This window comes from Poecile atricapillus, chromosome 14, assembly GCF_030490865.1.
Source record: "Poecile atricapillus isolate bPoeAtr1 chromosome 14, bPoeAtr1.hap1, whole genome shotgun sequence".
NCBI lineage: Eukaryota > Metazoa > Chordata > Aves > Passeriformes > Paridae > Poecile > Poecile atricapillus.
The window spans coordinates 14,145,391-14,159,947 of NC_081262.1; the positions used below are offsets into that span (position 1 = coordinate 14,145,391).

The 14,557-nt window shown below is 56.4% G+C and overlaps 1 protein-coding gene and 1 long non-coding RNA gene across 2 annotated transcripts in view; one reads left to right on the forward strand and one right to left on the reverse strand.

The window, feature by feature from the left end:
• The window catches only part of LOC131584393 (ATP-sensitive inward rectifier potassium channel 12), a 34,122-nt gene extending 20,590 nt beyond the window's left edge, over positions 1-13,532 (reverse strand). The window contains exon 1 of the mRNA XM_058849469.1: positions 12,795-13,532. The gene's annotated coding sequence lies outside the window, so the exon portion shown is untranslated. The remainder of the gene's footprint in view (positions 1-12,794) is intronic.
• Positions 8,905-13,047, forward strand: LOC131584406 (uncharacterized). Its single transcript, XR_009278751.1, has 2 exons — positions 8,905-11,189; positions 12,671-13,047. It is a non-coding gene; the product is annotated as an uncharacterized LOC131584406 (long non-coding RNA).
• Positions 13,533-14,557: the final 1,025 nt, after the last annotated feature.

Below are 14,557 nucleotides of genomic sequence, written 5' to 3' on the forward strand. Positions count from 1 at the left end.
TTTCCATGAGAAACACAGGATGCAGCACATGGCTCGTGGCATGACCTCATCCACTCTGCTCCATTAGAAAAGATAAAGTTGAGAAAGGGGAGAGTCAAATTACAGAGAGTTAAATTAAGATGCTTGTTGGACCACGTTAACACAGAGCTGACTTGGCTCCTGGTGCCACCGGCATTGAACACCCAGCAATCCCATCCCCAGAAAGCTGGGAAATAGCCTGTGTTTAAGGCAATCATTATTTGCAATCTGTGATCCCAGAGAAAAGGGCAGAAAAAGCAACTTCTCATTTTCACCAATAAAAGAGGAATTGCAGAAGCTCAGCAAGCACAGTGGCCAGCAGGTCACAACCAGCCGTGCTGAGGTGATTCATCCTAAACGAGCCAGATTTAGTCAAACTAGCCTAGAATAAGGCAGGGAAACAGCCCAGAGTTTTCCCTGCTGGTGCTCACCATTATTCACCCATGGGAGCAACAGGGCCAGCAGAGACAGAGCAACATCATCCCCACCACCACTGTCCCCTCCAGCTCCAGGACAATCAATGAAAATCTTCAATCCCAGCTCCCACACCTGCACACTGCACAAAAACCCATTAAAGAGGGATTTTTTTTCCCTCTTTTCCCAGCCCATCTTCCCAGAGCTCATCAGTTCCCAAAGGTGCTGGAGGACCAAAGGACCAAGCACGGCTCCACAGCATCCACCCGATTGGTTTTCCCCATAAAACCACCTGAGTAGCTTCAGTTTGCCTTGTGTGTAACTTATTATCAAAGCTGAGCAAATAATTCAGGGCAAGAGCTCCAGGAGCAACGTTTTGCCTTTTCATTTTCCGCTCTCGAGCTGTCTGCAGTTTTCCCAGAGCTCGGGGATGATTTAAAGACCTGTCTCTGGACGGGAGCGTCTCGCTGCGACGCCGGCTCCAAGTGTTTGATGGCCCGGATTTCACGTGCGCGTTTGAGGACACGCCGGACACATAAGGATGGATGAGCCTTTCCTGGTACCTTAATTAGATGAGCAGCATTTGCAAGTGGGTTCTGGGGATTTTTATTTTTTTTTTCTTTCTGTGTTGGAGACCTGCAAACACTTCACGCAGAGTTAACGACCGCCTGTTTGCTAGGCAGGGCTCGGCGAGCGCTTCGCTTCGTGGCGCATCATTTTTCCAGTCAATGTTGCCATCCTGGACACGAGATTTCCTTGGAGTATCCCGTTCCCAGCTCCTTTTTACACCCCAAACCACTAAGGACGTGGGAAAGGAGGATGGGGCAGCGGGGCTGTCAGGCTGTGATGGCTCCGACCTTCCAGCGCTGCAGCCATCCCAAGAATTTGCTTCCTCATTAGTGGAAAGGTTAGGGAGAAGGGATGGGCACTGTGCAAACTCCCCGTGGTGCTCATGTGACACAGGCTGGCACAGGCAGCTCGCCCCAGTGCTCGGGCAAGTGCCAGCCGAAGGAAAAGCAGGGAAGGGAGAGCCACATTCCCAGGCTGAGGAACCCAAATCAGAGGTCCCCACCCTTGGAGTAGAGCCTGTCCCCCCCACACCGTCTGCCGGTCCTGGGAAGCCCATCTGTCCTCAAGGCCGTATGAAATGCTGATTCCAACTGCCTCCACCCTTTTCCTGGAGGAAAGGGCTGTTGTCAGCTGCTGCTGTGACCCCAGACACCCACCAGAGAAGCTGAAGGGGCTGAGAAAGGGACACCCCTGCTGAAGCTGCAGTGGAAGGGCTGACATCGAGGACAGCCCTGTCTCCTCTAAGGGTTCAGCCCTGGAGAAAGGTCTGGGCTCCCAGGATTGGGCCAGGCAGCCGCTGTCACTCAGTTTGCTGCTTTCAGGATGGAGCAAACCAATTCCATTGACCTCCCACTGTAAAACCCCTCAGAGCAGCTCATGTGCTGGACAGAAGGAGCCATTTAATGCCACCCAGCACCTGAAAGGGGCCAGGGACACTTTGGGGCCATCCCAGGTGATCAAGCCTGGGGCTCCATTAGTCCTGGTTGGAAACCCTTCTCCAGCTGAACAGCTTTCTCCTCCCATTGCGTAATTGCACTTTGTTGAGCAGACCCAGCCTCTGGCAATGCATTTTCTCCAGCCTTGCTGCTCTCCTGCAACATTCCCCTTATTCCTTTCACTCTCTCTGGACAGTTGCTGAAACACGTGAAGAGGGAGAGGAGCGAAAAACCCAGCGCTTATCCTGCCTGTAAAGCAAAACCCCGGATGGGAAAAGGGGGGAAAAAAGCAGGGAGTGGTGTCAGATGCCTCTCCCCAATCCATCCCCTCCCGGTTTGCCTGTGGGGGTTTGACAAAAGTGATTTTTGGCTGACAAAATGATTACAGGGTGCCGAGACAGTAAGTTGCACATGGGTTTTTTTCCTGCATTTCAAAAGGGTGAGGACTTGGCTGCACTTCTGGAGGGGTCACAGTGATGGGGGTGAGGAAGGGGGAATTTGGGAAGAGGAGGAAGGAGGGGAAGAGGGATATTTTCCACTTGGGGAAAAAACACAAGGATGGAGCAGGTGGGAATGCATGTGAGTGAAGCCAAAGGCAGGTGATGCTGAAGATCCGTGATGGGATGGGGTTGGGAGGATGCTGCTGGCGGTGTCTGGACCAGCCCAAAGTAGGGAAGGAAGAAGGGAGAAGCTGCAGCCGCTGGCCCTGAGCAGATCCTGTGGCCTTGCTATGAGAGAGAGCGGGGTGTGTTCAGCTCCAGGTGGGAATACGGGTTGTGTTCAGCTCCAGGTGGGAACACAGACTGCGCGGAGCAGAACGAGGTGCCCGGGGCACACTCGGACTCGGCGTTCCTGCAGGCAGTGGGTGCTGGGCAGCGGGGAGGAGGAGAGGAGGATTTCAGCTCCCAACTCAATCTGTTGGAGAACTTGGCCTGCTCCCCGTCAAGCTGAAAATAGCACACATGTAAGGACGCGCACGCAGTGCTGGCTGTGTCCTCGCCGAGCGCTTCCTTCCTGCTGCGCTCCATGCAGAGCCCCGGCCTCCGCCTGCGCCTCCGGCCCCCCGCAGCCCCCTGAGCCCCCCAGGGGGACAGCACCCGGCCGAGATGCTCCTCAGAGCGTCCTTATGCCACAAAGCAGTGCACAGATGCGAGATCCTTTCACCTTCAGCTGCTTTTCACTGCACCGCGAGGTCCGTCCGGCGGCGGCTTCCCCGCCGATCTCATCTGGAGCGGGCGAGGCTGAGCGCGGCTCACAGCAGGAGCCCAGAGCTCCATTAGGAACAGGCAGCTGCCTTCAGCCCTCCCTGCAGCCCCCGGCTCAGGTTTGCCACCAGGATGGGGCAGAGAGCACGCACGGGTGCCCAGGAGGAGGGCAGGGAACTTCCACAAGTCCCCCGGTTTTTCTCCCGATTTTATCTCCGAGTTTACGATTGGCGATGGGAGAATAAAGCCGCGGTGCTCCGCTGCAGGAGCGTGCGCTGCCCGGCCGGGGTCGAGCCCCAGCCCTCGGAGGGACGGGGAAGCAGCAGAGCGTGCTGCAAGCTGGAGGATGGAGATAACCCTGGCAGCAGCCGGAGCTGATTCCTGCAGCGGAGAAGGAAGAAAAGAGGCTGAGCTCCCCATGGACATCAGGCACAGGAATAATGGGAGAGCTCTGTCGGGACATCGCTGCAGCTCTGAGCACAGCTTGTGCAAAGTGCTGCTCCTCTCCCGTGCCTGCTGGGAATGCCTCTAAAGAAATGTTCCCCTGAAGGGCAAGTACCCCGGGATGGAGGAAATCCAGGAAGGAGCCTTAGGGGGAGGTGACTGGGGAACCTGGGAAGTGCAAAAAGCAAATAACACCAGGGCTGGGGAGGGATGGACAGGGATATGCACAGATGTACAGCTGATCCACGTGGAGTCTGCTGTTTGGAAGAGGGAATTGTTAGAAACAATTCAGTTTGATCACTGAACAGGTTGTTCTGTGTTCAGGGTAGTCAGGGTGAGCTATACACAGACTATGGGGTGATCCCCTCTGCATCCTGCAGCTTCCAGGATGTCCCATGTCCCAGGGCATGGCTCCACAGCAGCACCCAGCAGGACAGGCACTGCCTTGTGAGAACACATTTTTTCCCCCAAATCTCCACTCTGCCAGAGTTCTGCTTTATGCCCACAGTGGCCTCGTGGTGCAGCACTTGGCTGGGGACAGCAGCAGGACACCAGTGAATATCAGTGGCTGGGCAGAGACTGAGACCACACTCACAGCACACCAGATCTGCACCTGGGCACGGCCAAAACCTCTCTGCTTCCCAAAACCCTCTGAGGAGCAGCGTTAGCCAGAGTGTGGTATCAGCTCTCCTGAAACAAAGCCATTGTGGTTGAGGCAGGATCCTTATTAATTCTTTCCTCTCTTTAATTTCCATTTTTTTCTCGGTTCCCTTTCCCGTTGCTCAAGCAGGGCTTGTGTAGGGCCCTGCTGCTGCCAGCCCTGTGTCCCTGTGGCACGGTGCCACTGGTGCTATTGCTCCGTGACATGGGGATGTGATGGCTGCATTTGGGGTCGATGGTGAGATCAGAGGAATGCAAAGGGAAGGGAGCTATGGATGGAGCAGAGAACTCCAGATGGAAGGGAAGGGGAAAGTGGGGAGCCCCAAAATAATGCCCCATCAGCACCAGGCAGTGAAGTGGGAGGGATGCACAGGTGGGTCCCAGCCCCATCCACTGTCCAGCTGGGGGGATGGAGACAGGAAACTGCCACTTACTGAAACATCATTGAACAACATTGAACCCCAACTTCTCCCCAGACAGCATTCCTAGGGATGGACCACAGGGAAAAGAGTGGGACAGGACATCCTCAGCACCCACAAAACACAGCAGTCACCTTTCCCACCTCTGCCAGCAGCACCTTCCTCAGCCACCCATCACCAACACACGCCCGTCCACCCTTGGTCATCCCCTTCAGCCCCCAGGACCCTGAAAATCACCTTTTTTCCCTGTTACAGCCCACATCCATCCCTCCTGCAGTCCCCTCCAGCACCAGCCCTGCAACACTGATGGCCATTGATGCCACCAGCGCGTCCCCAGCTCCCCCAGGCAGGGGCCAGCAGAGGAGCCTGGATGGCTCCAGGCCCTCCCACAGTGTCCCCTTGCCCGTGTTACATAAACGCCTGGGCCCGGGACTGTTTGTGTTTGTGCTGCCTTCAGCGCCCTCCTCCTCGGCCCTATTTGCATAACAAATAATTAATAATAATTAATGACTGGGAGAACGGTGTGGGTTGCCAGATTGTGCTAATTAGCGAACAAACGCCATTGCACAAGCGAAGGCAGGCGTCACACGGCCCCGTGTCCTCACCAAGTGTGGGGACACGATGGGGACAATGTCCTGTGTGGCTCTTGGCTCTTCTGGGGAGGGGGAACAAGAGGAAGAGGAGGAAGAGGAGAAGGCAGCGCTGTGGGAGGTGGTGGGGAGGGTCAGTGATGCTCCCAGGTGGGTGCCCCGGCGCTCTGTGCCCCCACTCTTGGCATCCCACAGCATCACCCAGCCGGCTCTCTCTGTGCCCTTATTAGAGCCTGGGACAACGCTCCTTAATTGTCTGCTGATGGCGCCGCTCCACATCATTAACGAGCAAAGCAGCACCAGCTCATTAAGGCAAAGCCTTTGCTCCGGCAGCTCCGCAGCCAAATCGTGCTGGGGACACTCTGACCACAAGGTCCCTCGCAGGTTGCACCCCCTCCCTGGGGCAGGGGGGCTGAAAGCACCAAAAATATTCCCCCTGTGCCAGCAGTGCTGGAAAACACGGAGGAGAGAGGATGTGAATGATGGGGGGCATGTTTGGTCATCTGGACACCTGGACCCAACCTCTGCCTGGACCTCACACACCTGCAGCTGCCTGGGGAGCTGGGAACATGGAGTGTGAAAGGAAAGGGGGAAAGGGGGAAAGGAGAGAGAAAAGGAAAAGCAGGGAAAAAAAAAAGAAAAGGGGAAAAGATATTTGAGGGGGGAGACAGAGAAAGGAAAGGAAAGGAAAGGAAAGGAAAGGAAAGGAAAGGAAAGGAAAGGAAAGGAAAGGAAAGGAAAGGAAAGGAAAGGAAAGGAAAGGAAAGGAAAGGAAAGGAAAGGAAAGGAAAGGAAAGGAAAGGAAAGGAAAGGAAAGGAAAGGAAAGGAAAGGAAAGGAAAGGAAAGGAAAGGAAAGGAAAGGAAAGGAAAGGAAAGGAAAGGAAATCAGGTTCTCTTGTCTTAGATCTGCTCAAGAAGTGGCTGCTGGTCACACATGGGAGCAGTGGGATGCTGGAGTGAGCAATGGCCAAAGCTTGTGGATCTGTGTGGGCAGAGACAGACTGGAGTCCCTCACTGGGAGAGCAAGGGATGAAGGAGAGCAAAACCCTCCCTCAGTCCCCTCCACAAAACTCTGCAGGTCCAACTCAATCTCCCCAATCCCTGCAGTGTCCCAGACAAGCCCTGGATGCCAGCAGAGCTCCGGGGCCGCTCAGCCTCGCTCCCACTGCAACTCCAAAGCAGCCCCTGCTCTACCCCGCAGCAGAGCAGAGCTGGGTGCAATTACACTTCACTGCCTCTCCTCTCTCACTGTAATTCCTTTGCTCCACTGAATTGCTTCCCCTTCAGCACCACACATAATCCATTGCACTGTAATTACACGGGAATTTTAATATCTGATGTATTTATAAGATGCACTTAATTCATCAGCCCCTTTAACCACACTGTCATTCCAGCCTTCAGCACGGTGGGAAGGATGACTCGCTGTCAGATGGAGATTAGCTGGCCCGTGTGTGTAACGAGTTGGAGGCTGTTCTCAGCCCAGCTGAGAGCCTCAGTGCCACATCCCACCCTGGCTGGGGAGCAGGATCCCACCATGCCAGGTGCCCCAACCCTCCAGGGGATTGTGCCAGGGCTCGCTGCGCTGCTGCAGAGACAAAGGGCAGCACGATCCAGAGACTCTTCCCCAACATTTGAATTGTCCAACAGGTCCGAATTTTGCAGAAATGAAGGGTCTGTGTTGGGGTGAGTTTTATCCCTGCAGCCCAAGCACTGAAGGCTCCCCAAAGGGCTCCCTAAGGTGAGGGATCCACATTCAGATCCCGTGAAGAAAGTAGCCACTACTGAAGGCTTATTTTTCCTGGCATTTGTTTTGGTGGCTCCTTTCCAGCCGTGTCCTAAAAGAGAACCAAAGGCCTTTGAGCCTCTCGCAGGGAGCACAATGCAATGATTTTCCCAGCTGGGGCAGGAGGGATGAGCTCACTGCTGTCCTTGGTTCCCCCGGCTTCGGGGTGCGGGGTCCCTGTGCCGAGCACAGCGCGCGCCGCGGCTCCTGGGGGTGCCCAGGAGAGCAGTGGGCTCAGCAGAATGCTGGGGGTGCCTGGGCTCCATCCCACCCAGCCCCAGGAGAAATGCCAGCTGAGCCTGGGGACGAGGGGAAAAGCGGGAGAGCAAAGGGTGGTCTCACTGTCTCAGTCCCTGGGGGCACCCCAGCTCTCACTGGTGGATGACACCACACATTTCACACTGGGATCACACTGGGTTTCCCCACAGTGACAGCCATGCTGCCCTGCCAGGCACCCCTGTGGGCAGCTGGCACTCACAGGTGGTGGCATTGCCCCCATCTCAGCACTGGCCATGAAGCACCATGGAGGCACAGCCCAGCTGTGTGAGCAGGATGGGCCAGGGACCCACCAGGTCCCCACAACACCGGGTGACCCTTGGGACACGACCCCTCCTCCTGCTTCCAGCGAGCCGTGCCAGAGCAGGGCTGTGCCGGACTGGGACTGTGATGACATTTCAACTGGGGAAGGACCTCCAGCAGGGACCACCCTGAGCCCCTGGGCTGCTATCAGCACCCTGAGCCCACCCACAGTCCTCCCAGGGCTGGGTCAGATGCCAGGTGCACCCCAGCAGTGGTGACACGCTGGTGACAAACTGGTCACCCCCCAGACCACGGCACAACCTGGCAGTGAGGTCTCTCCACACAGCTCCCTGCTCCGGCACCCTGTGGCTCCCTGGAAACTCAAGCTGGGGACATGAAGGGTGCTGCAGCCAGCCTGATGTCCCCCCATGCCCCATGTCATGTCACACACCTCCCAGAGCTGCACGTCCCTGTCAGGCTGCTCTGAGTGCCAGCAGGTCCCTGTGCCCATGTGCCAGCCCTGAGCAGGGACACCAGCTCTGGGGCACAGCTTGGGCATCTCCAACCCGGGGTTCTCTGAGGAGCTGCTAATTCCCCATCCCTTCCCCATCCAGAGGGTCCCTGGTACCTGCTCCCCACGGGCTATCACAGCCTCCTGCCTCAGTTTCCCCACCTGCACAGTGCTCTCCGAGAGGGTTGAGGGTGGCAGGGGGTGCTTCAGGGTCTCCAGCCTGACCTCTGGCTTAGGAGCAGGACAGGGCCCTCTCTGCTGTCCCCATCCCCAACCCCTCTTGCCCAGGGCGCTGCCGACCAGGGGGAATTCTGGCCCCCAAGGTCACTGACAGAAGGGGCTGGGGGCAGACACCTCAACCTCACGCCCAGCCAGCCTTACCAACCACCCCCTCCAGCTCCTGGCCACTCCCTGGAGCTCAGCTACCCCGCAGGTGTCCCCCTCCCTCCCCGCTGTCCCCAAAAAGCAAATATCCAGGGAGATGGGCTCCGCGCTGCAGCTCTGCCGGTGCCACTGGCGCTGAGCAGAGCAGACACTGCAGCACGGCTGTTACATAAGCCCGAGCCAGCTCTGGGGATGTAGGACACCGGGGTTATCCCCCGGCACCCCCCCGGGGCTGCCACCCCCCAGCCCGCCCCAGCCGCGGGGCTGCCGCACTTTGGGGGAAAACCTTGCCAGCTCAGCCCACCCTGCAAGGGCTGCGGAGGGGCTGGGGTGGCCCTCGGGCTGCTGTGGCCCTGCCATGGGGACCACAGGGGTGGCACTGGGGGTGGCACTGGGGGTGGCACTGGGGGACAGGAGGGTTGTGCCGCGGTGGGGCAGGGAATGGGGCAAGCGGTGGGGTGGGATGGGGCTGGGGGGAAGCGGGTGCTGCACCCACATCCCAGTGAGTCTTTCTGGACTCTCCAGGGCTCAGCCGTGCAGGTGGCAGCTCAGGGAAGGAGCCAGGCGGTCGGGTTGTGACTCCCGGGCTGTGCCTCCCTCGGGGTGAACACGGCCAGGGCAAAGGATCCAGCCCCGATCCCAGGCTGCTACATCTGTATCCCCATCCTGACAAATCTGGAGGGTCAGCAGCCCTGAGGACAGCCTTCCTGGGGCCAGTATCCCTGTGACAGCTCCCCACCATCAACCTCCTTGGGACTGGCATCCCTGGAACAGCATCCCAGAGAAGAACATCCCTGGTGCCTCCAGCTCGAGCTGGGGAGCCACGATCAGGGTTTCCCAGAGCTGAAGGGAAGATCCTTTCCCTGCGGGACAGCCCCGGCATCACCTGCCCTGCATCCCTGCGGGGAAACGGAGGTGAGGGACGGCACAGCCGGCATCACCCGGATCACCCATCCCCAAAACACCCATCCCCCGTGCTGGGGGCACAGAGAGCGGGCAGGCAGTGCTGGCAGCACCGGGGGTCCCCCGGGATCTGCTTTATCCTGGCTAACAGACCACCGGGATCCCGGCAGCATCCCCTGCCGTGGTGCGGGATGGGGACAGGGATGGGGACAGGGACGGGGACAGGGATGGGGACAGGGATGGGGACAGGGATGGGGAACCCACAGCCCCACAGTTTCTCTCTGGCTTTCTGTCAGGCACCGTCTGGATCTGGCCATTTATGTTTGGGGATGTCAGGGGGGAAAAAAACCCAGGCTAAAGGTCCCAGCAATGGGAGATACCAGAGCAGGAAATTAATGTTAATTAATTCGTAATGACGCTGAGATAGTGATACCAGATGCTTCAAAAGTCCAACGGGGGAATCTGAAAGAGCTTTGCAAGAAATCCATCGCCCACCAGCAGTCCTGCCTCGCTGCAAGCTGGGAACAAGGGAGTGAGCTGGGAACCAGGATCAAGCTGGGACTGGAAGACCACACTGGAACTAGGGAACAAGCTAGGAATGAGCCAGGAATGGTGAAAGAGGGGCACATCCCTGTGAGGTGACAAGCCCACAGTCACCCAGAGCTGTGGAGAGCAGGGATCCTGCCACCTGCCACCACCTTTCTCCCTTCCAGCCCAACTCAGAAGCTGGAGTGGAGCTGGAGTGACAAGACTCCTGCCACACTCTTCTCCCTGGGGCACAGGGGCTTCCTGAGACCCTTAAAGCTGGTTTTTTCCCTCTCCTTCCCTCCATTTAGGGCACACCAGGTTCAGGGCAGGTGGCTGGGCATGCACTGGGCACTCAGGGGCCCAAGGGGGATGGAGGGACAGGCTCATGGTCTGGGACACACTGCCAAATTACCCCCACACTCGGAGGACAATTTCCTCCCTCCTCATCCATGCCAGCCTGCCTTGCCCTGCACTGCCAAACACAAACTGGACTGGATTTTAGCTGAGGGGTGCAAAAGAGCCTAGAAAGGGGTTTGAGCCCAGAGCCACCTCCCCAGGGCTGGGGATGCCACAGCCAGCACTGGGAAGGGTGCAACCAAGAACTCTGCAAAAAGCACAGGGAAACCCTTGGGCTTGGAGCCGTTTGCCCTGACAGGGGAGGTTCTGCTCCTTCCCACAGTGACACAGCAGCACCTGCACCCAGAGGGGACCCTCAGAGCCGGGAATTGAGGTGGCCGAGGCCACACAGGGCCTGGCAGAGCACGGTGGCACGGCTGGGGCACGGCACTGCCATCACTGCTTACATAAGGTGTCCCCTCCAAGTGCCAGCACCGAGCGGTGACAGGAGAGCAGGACAGAACTGTCCCTCCAGCAACCCCTCACAGAGACAGCGCTCCCACTGCTTCTGGAGACAGCACCCCCAAAACTGCCAACCCGGCCTCCTTCCCCCTGCACAGAGGTTGGGTGAGGCTCCCGTGTCTCTCAAGCACATTCACACCCTAAAAGCCCCTCAGAGCTGGTAGGAATTGGGGTGGGAATGCCGGGTTTTGGCTCACGGCGCGGTTCCCCCGACAGCTCCTCCGAAGTTTATCTGCAGCAGGAGAGGTTTGTGCTGCGCTGCCGGTGAAGCCACCCCAGCCAGCAGGAGAGGGGAAAACCCCACTGTGAGCAGCACGGAAAACTACAGAGCACCACGGCACCAGAGTCAGGGAGACACCAAAATCCCACCCCAGCTGGTCCCAAGGGACTTGTCGTAACCCCCTGGGTTATTCCAGGGCTAAGGAAAAAACTACTTCGACTTCACAGGTAAAGGAACTCTTTTGGGTAAAGAGCAGCAGAGGCAACAGAGGATTTCAAAGTGTGTTTTGGATCAGAAGCAAGAAGTGAAGTGGCCTTTACGGTGCCTTCTCCAGCAAAGCCAGGGCTTTATTAAGCTTATCTGGCAAGGATGGGAACGCTCGCTGTTATTCCAGGCCTGAAAAGAGCAGGCAAGGATTTTTTCTTTTCTTAATTTTTTTTTTTTTTAAGTCTTGTTTTCATTATTTTCTGGTGGCTTCACTGCTTTGTGCTCACACAAAGGGAATTTCACCTGCTGTTCCAAAGAAAAGGCCCTGGAAAGTTTTGTGGAGAAGGGGATGAGGGGTAGAAGGTTTGTAGGAGCAAAATGAGTTGTTGCAGGGCTTGTTGTGGATTTTTTTTTTTCCCAGTGACCTGTAAAACATCCCCAGCTCTTTGCTGCTTGCAGAAGACCTGGCACCAACATGAGAGTCCCCTGTCCCCACCAGCGTCACCCCTGGCATGGGAAGGTCTCAGAAATTGGGGATGATTTGGGGTGCAGAGGGAAAGCAGCGGGACCGCTTCCCATCTTTATCACGGGCAAAGTCACGCCACGCTTTCTAAGAACAGGAAAGAAAAAAAACCCAGCCCTCGTTTGCTGACACCACAGCAAAACAGGTGGTTCAAAATCACAAGTGCAAGGGGGGGAGGAAAAAAAACCCCGATTCGGTGATTTTGTGCTCATATTCACTGCAAAACTGTCCGGGAACGCTGCTAAATACACACCATTTTCCCTCTCACACTCTTTGCTCTATAATTAAGAGAGACTTCTAAAAATACAAACGGCCTCGAGCACCCAGTTGAAGGCGTGCAGGTGCTGCTAACTGGAGGCACTTTAGTACAGCTCATTTTCTGGACAATTTTACTCGCCTGGCTCGTGCTCAGCGCCGATACTATTACAGTGATGCAATTCTGCTGCTGCTGCTGCTGCTGCTGCTGCTGCTGCTGCCGTGGTCGGCTCGCTCGGCTTTTTCCCTGCGCTTTGCAGTTTTGCCTTCAAAGCCCCCCCAGCCCTGCAGCTCCCAGGCTCCCCCCAAGCGTGTCCCTGCCAGAGGGGCCTGGGGATGAGAGGATCAGGCAGGTTTTTTTGTGTTTGTGTGTGTGTGTGTGTGTCACAGCCGCATGTGAACATCCCTGTGTGGGCATCGAGGGGCATAACCCCGCGTGGGCATCGCCCAAAACAAGCGCTGTGCAAAAGTTTTGGGTGAGGAAGCCAGCTGGCCGGGGGAAGCGAGCAGAGGGGAGCAGGAGCTCGGAGAGGAACCCAAAAAGCAGCAGCAAAGCCTCAGAGCTGGCTGGGCAGGGAAGGGGGCCCATGGCACGGGCACGGTGACGCCGCTTGGCAAAACATCTCCCACCCCCCCAAGCTGGCATTTGGGGCACAGGGGTGAGGGGGAACTTTCCCCGTGGAGCCGCCGCTGCCAAACTTCCCCGTCTTATTTCTCCATTAGGGCTGCAATAGGTGGAAGTGATTGACTCACTATGAGACTGCTGTTTTTGCCTCTGACTTGGGATTAAGACGGAGCTGGAGGAGCGGAGGAGCCGTCGTCGGCAGGCACCGGAGCCGGCACTTACCTCTCACTGCATCCAGCCCCTCCGGCCGTGGGGCTGCAGCTCCTGGAGAGTTAGCTGGCAGGGGACCCCACATCCACTCGGGTTTCTCCCAGGACCGACGTTTGGCTGCTGCTTCTTAGGCACAGACCCAACCCCTCCATTCCAACCACAGGGGGGAAAAAAGAAATCTTCTTCCCAAAGAAAAAAAAAAAAAAAAAAAAAGAGAAATAAAAATAAAAAATAAAAATAAAAAAGGAGGGAGATTAAAAAAAAAGGGGGTGGGGGAAGGAAAAAAAAAAAAAAAGCAAGCACGCTTGTTTTCTTGGTTCGGTTTCCCCGTGGAGAAAAAAAAGAAAAATAGATAAATCCCAGCGACCAAGAGATCCAGACTCAGGTGAATTTAGCTTCAAACTCCCTCTGCGCTTTCGGAGCCTTCACCCTCAAATGGGCTCTGGAAGATGCTGGGGGACCCATGGTTGCCAAAGTGTCATCAAATATCCTTCGGGCTCAACTCCGCTCCTGCCCGGGGAGGGTGGACTTCTTCCCTTCTTCCCTGCTTGCTGCGTGCTGTGGAGTTGGCAGGGACCTGCCTGTTCCAGCCTCAGCGTGGAGGGTGGGTGGGTTTGGTTGGTTGATGTGGGCTGGTTTTCTTTTTTTTTTTTTTTTTTTTTTTTTTTTTTTTTCTCGCCGCTATTGGTTTTCTTGCTATCTGATCCTGAGCGAGCGCTGCAGCTCGCCGCTTCCCTGCTTTTCTCCCCCCCCCCCTCAAGCTCCCAGGCTTTTGACAGGGAATGAAACACAGACACCCAGTGAGACAGGCTCCGGCTTCTACAAAGCTCCACTCCCTCCTGCTGCCTTTGTCCGCGAACAGCAACTCCTCCAACTCTGCCCGTGGACACGAGGGAACCTCTGCATCAGCACTTTCCTAATGGCTGCTTCACCCCTTCGGCCCTTCTTCCTCTTCTTCTTCTTCTTCTTCTTCCTCGCTTCCTCTCCTCTACCTTGATGGCTTCCGCTTGTTTTTTCCAGCCCTGGCTCCGGCAGCCACGGCACAGGGAAGCAACAGCCCTTTCCCGATGGATCCATCTCAGCTCCCCCGCTGCGCTCGGGGGGCAGCGGCCCCGCTCTCCATCACCCTCCTTCCTGGGCACCCTCCGTGAAAAACCCATCCTGGGAACCTGAAAGCTTCACTTTGGGCTGGTTTAAGGGGCAGGGGGCTGCGTGTGTGGCAGAGGGAGGGATGGAAATTGGAGCCACTTCTTTTTATTGCAGGCGGGGATTATTTTTATTTTTGGGGTTTTTGTTTTTTTAAAAGGTTGACTGGAGTCCAAGTTTGTTTCTTTTGTGGTGAGCATTATTTTAAGCCATTTGGGAGGCTTTGGGTGTCTCCAGGTCACATTATCCTTATAATAGCGAGGCCTTTTTGGAGAGGGTCAAAGTGAAACCTTGCTCCGACAGCCTCTTTCCCCCACGGAGGGGAGCGGGAGGCACAGGGATGCTGCAGTGGGCTCACAACCTCTGCTGGCTCCCAGCCAGAGGGAGATGCAAACCAGCCACCGTCTGTAATTTTTGCTACACTTCCTCCACACTCGGTCACCCGCGAGATCCCAGGGCTGCTGCCTGTTCCTTTTTTGGGGATTCACAGGCTTTGTTAAAAAAAAATAAAAAATAAAAAATCACCAGGAGGTTTTTGGGTTTGTTTTTTTTTTTTGCCAGGAGACCTCCAGCCTCGCCAGCGATGCTCGGTGCTGCTCATGAGCTGGCAGGTCACAGAGAAACCATAA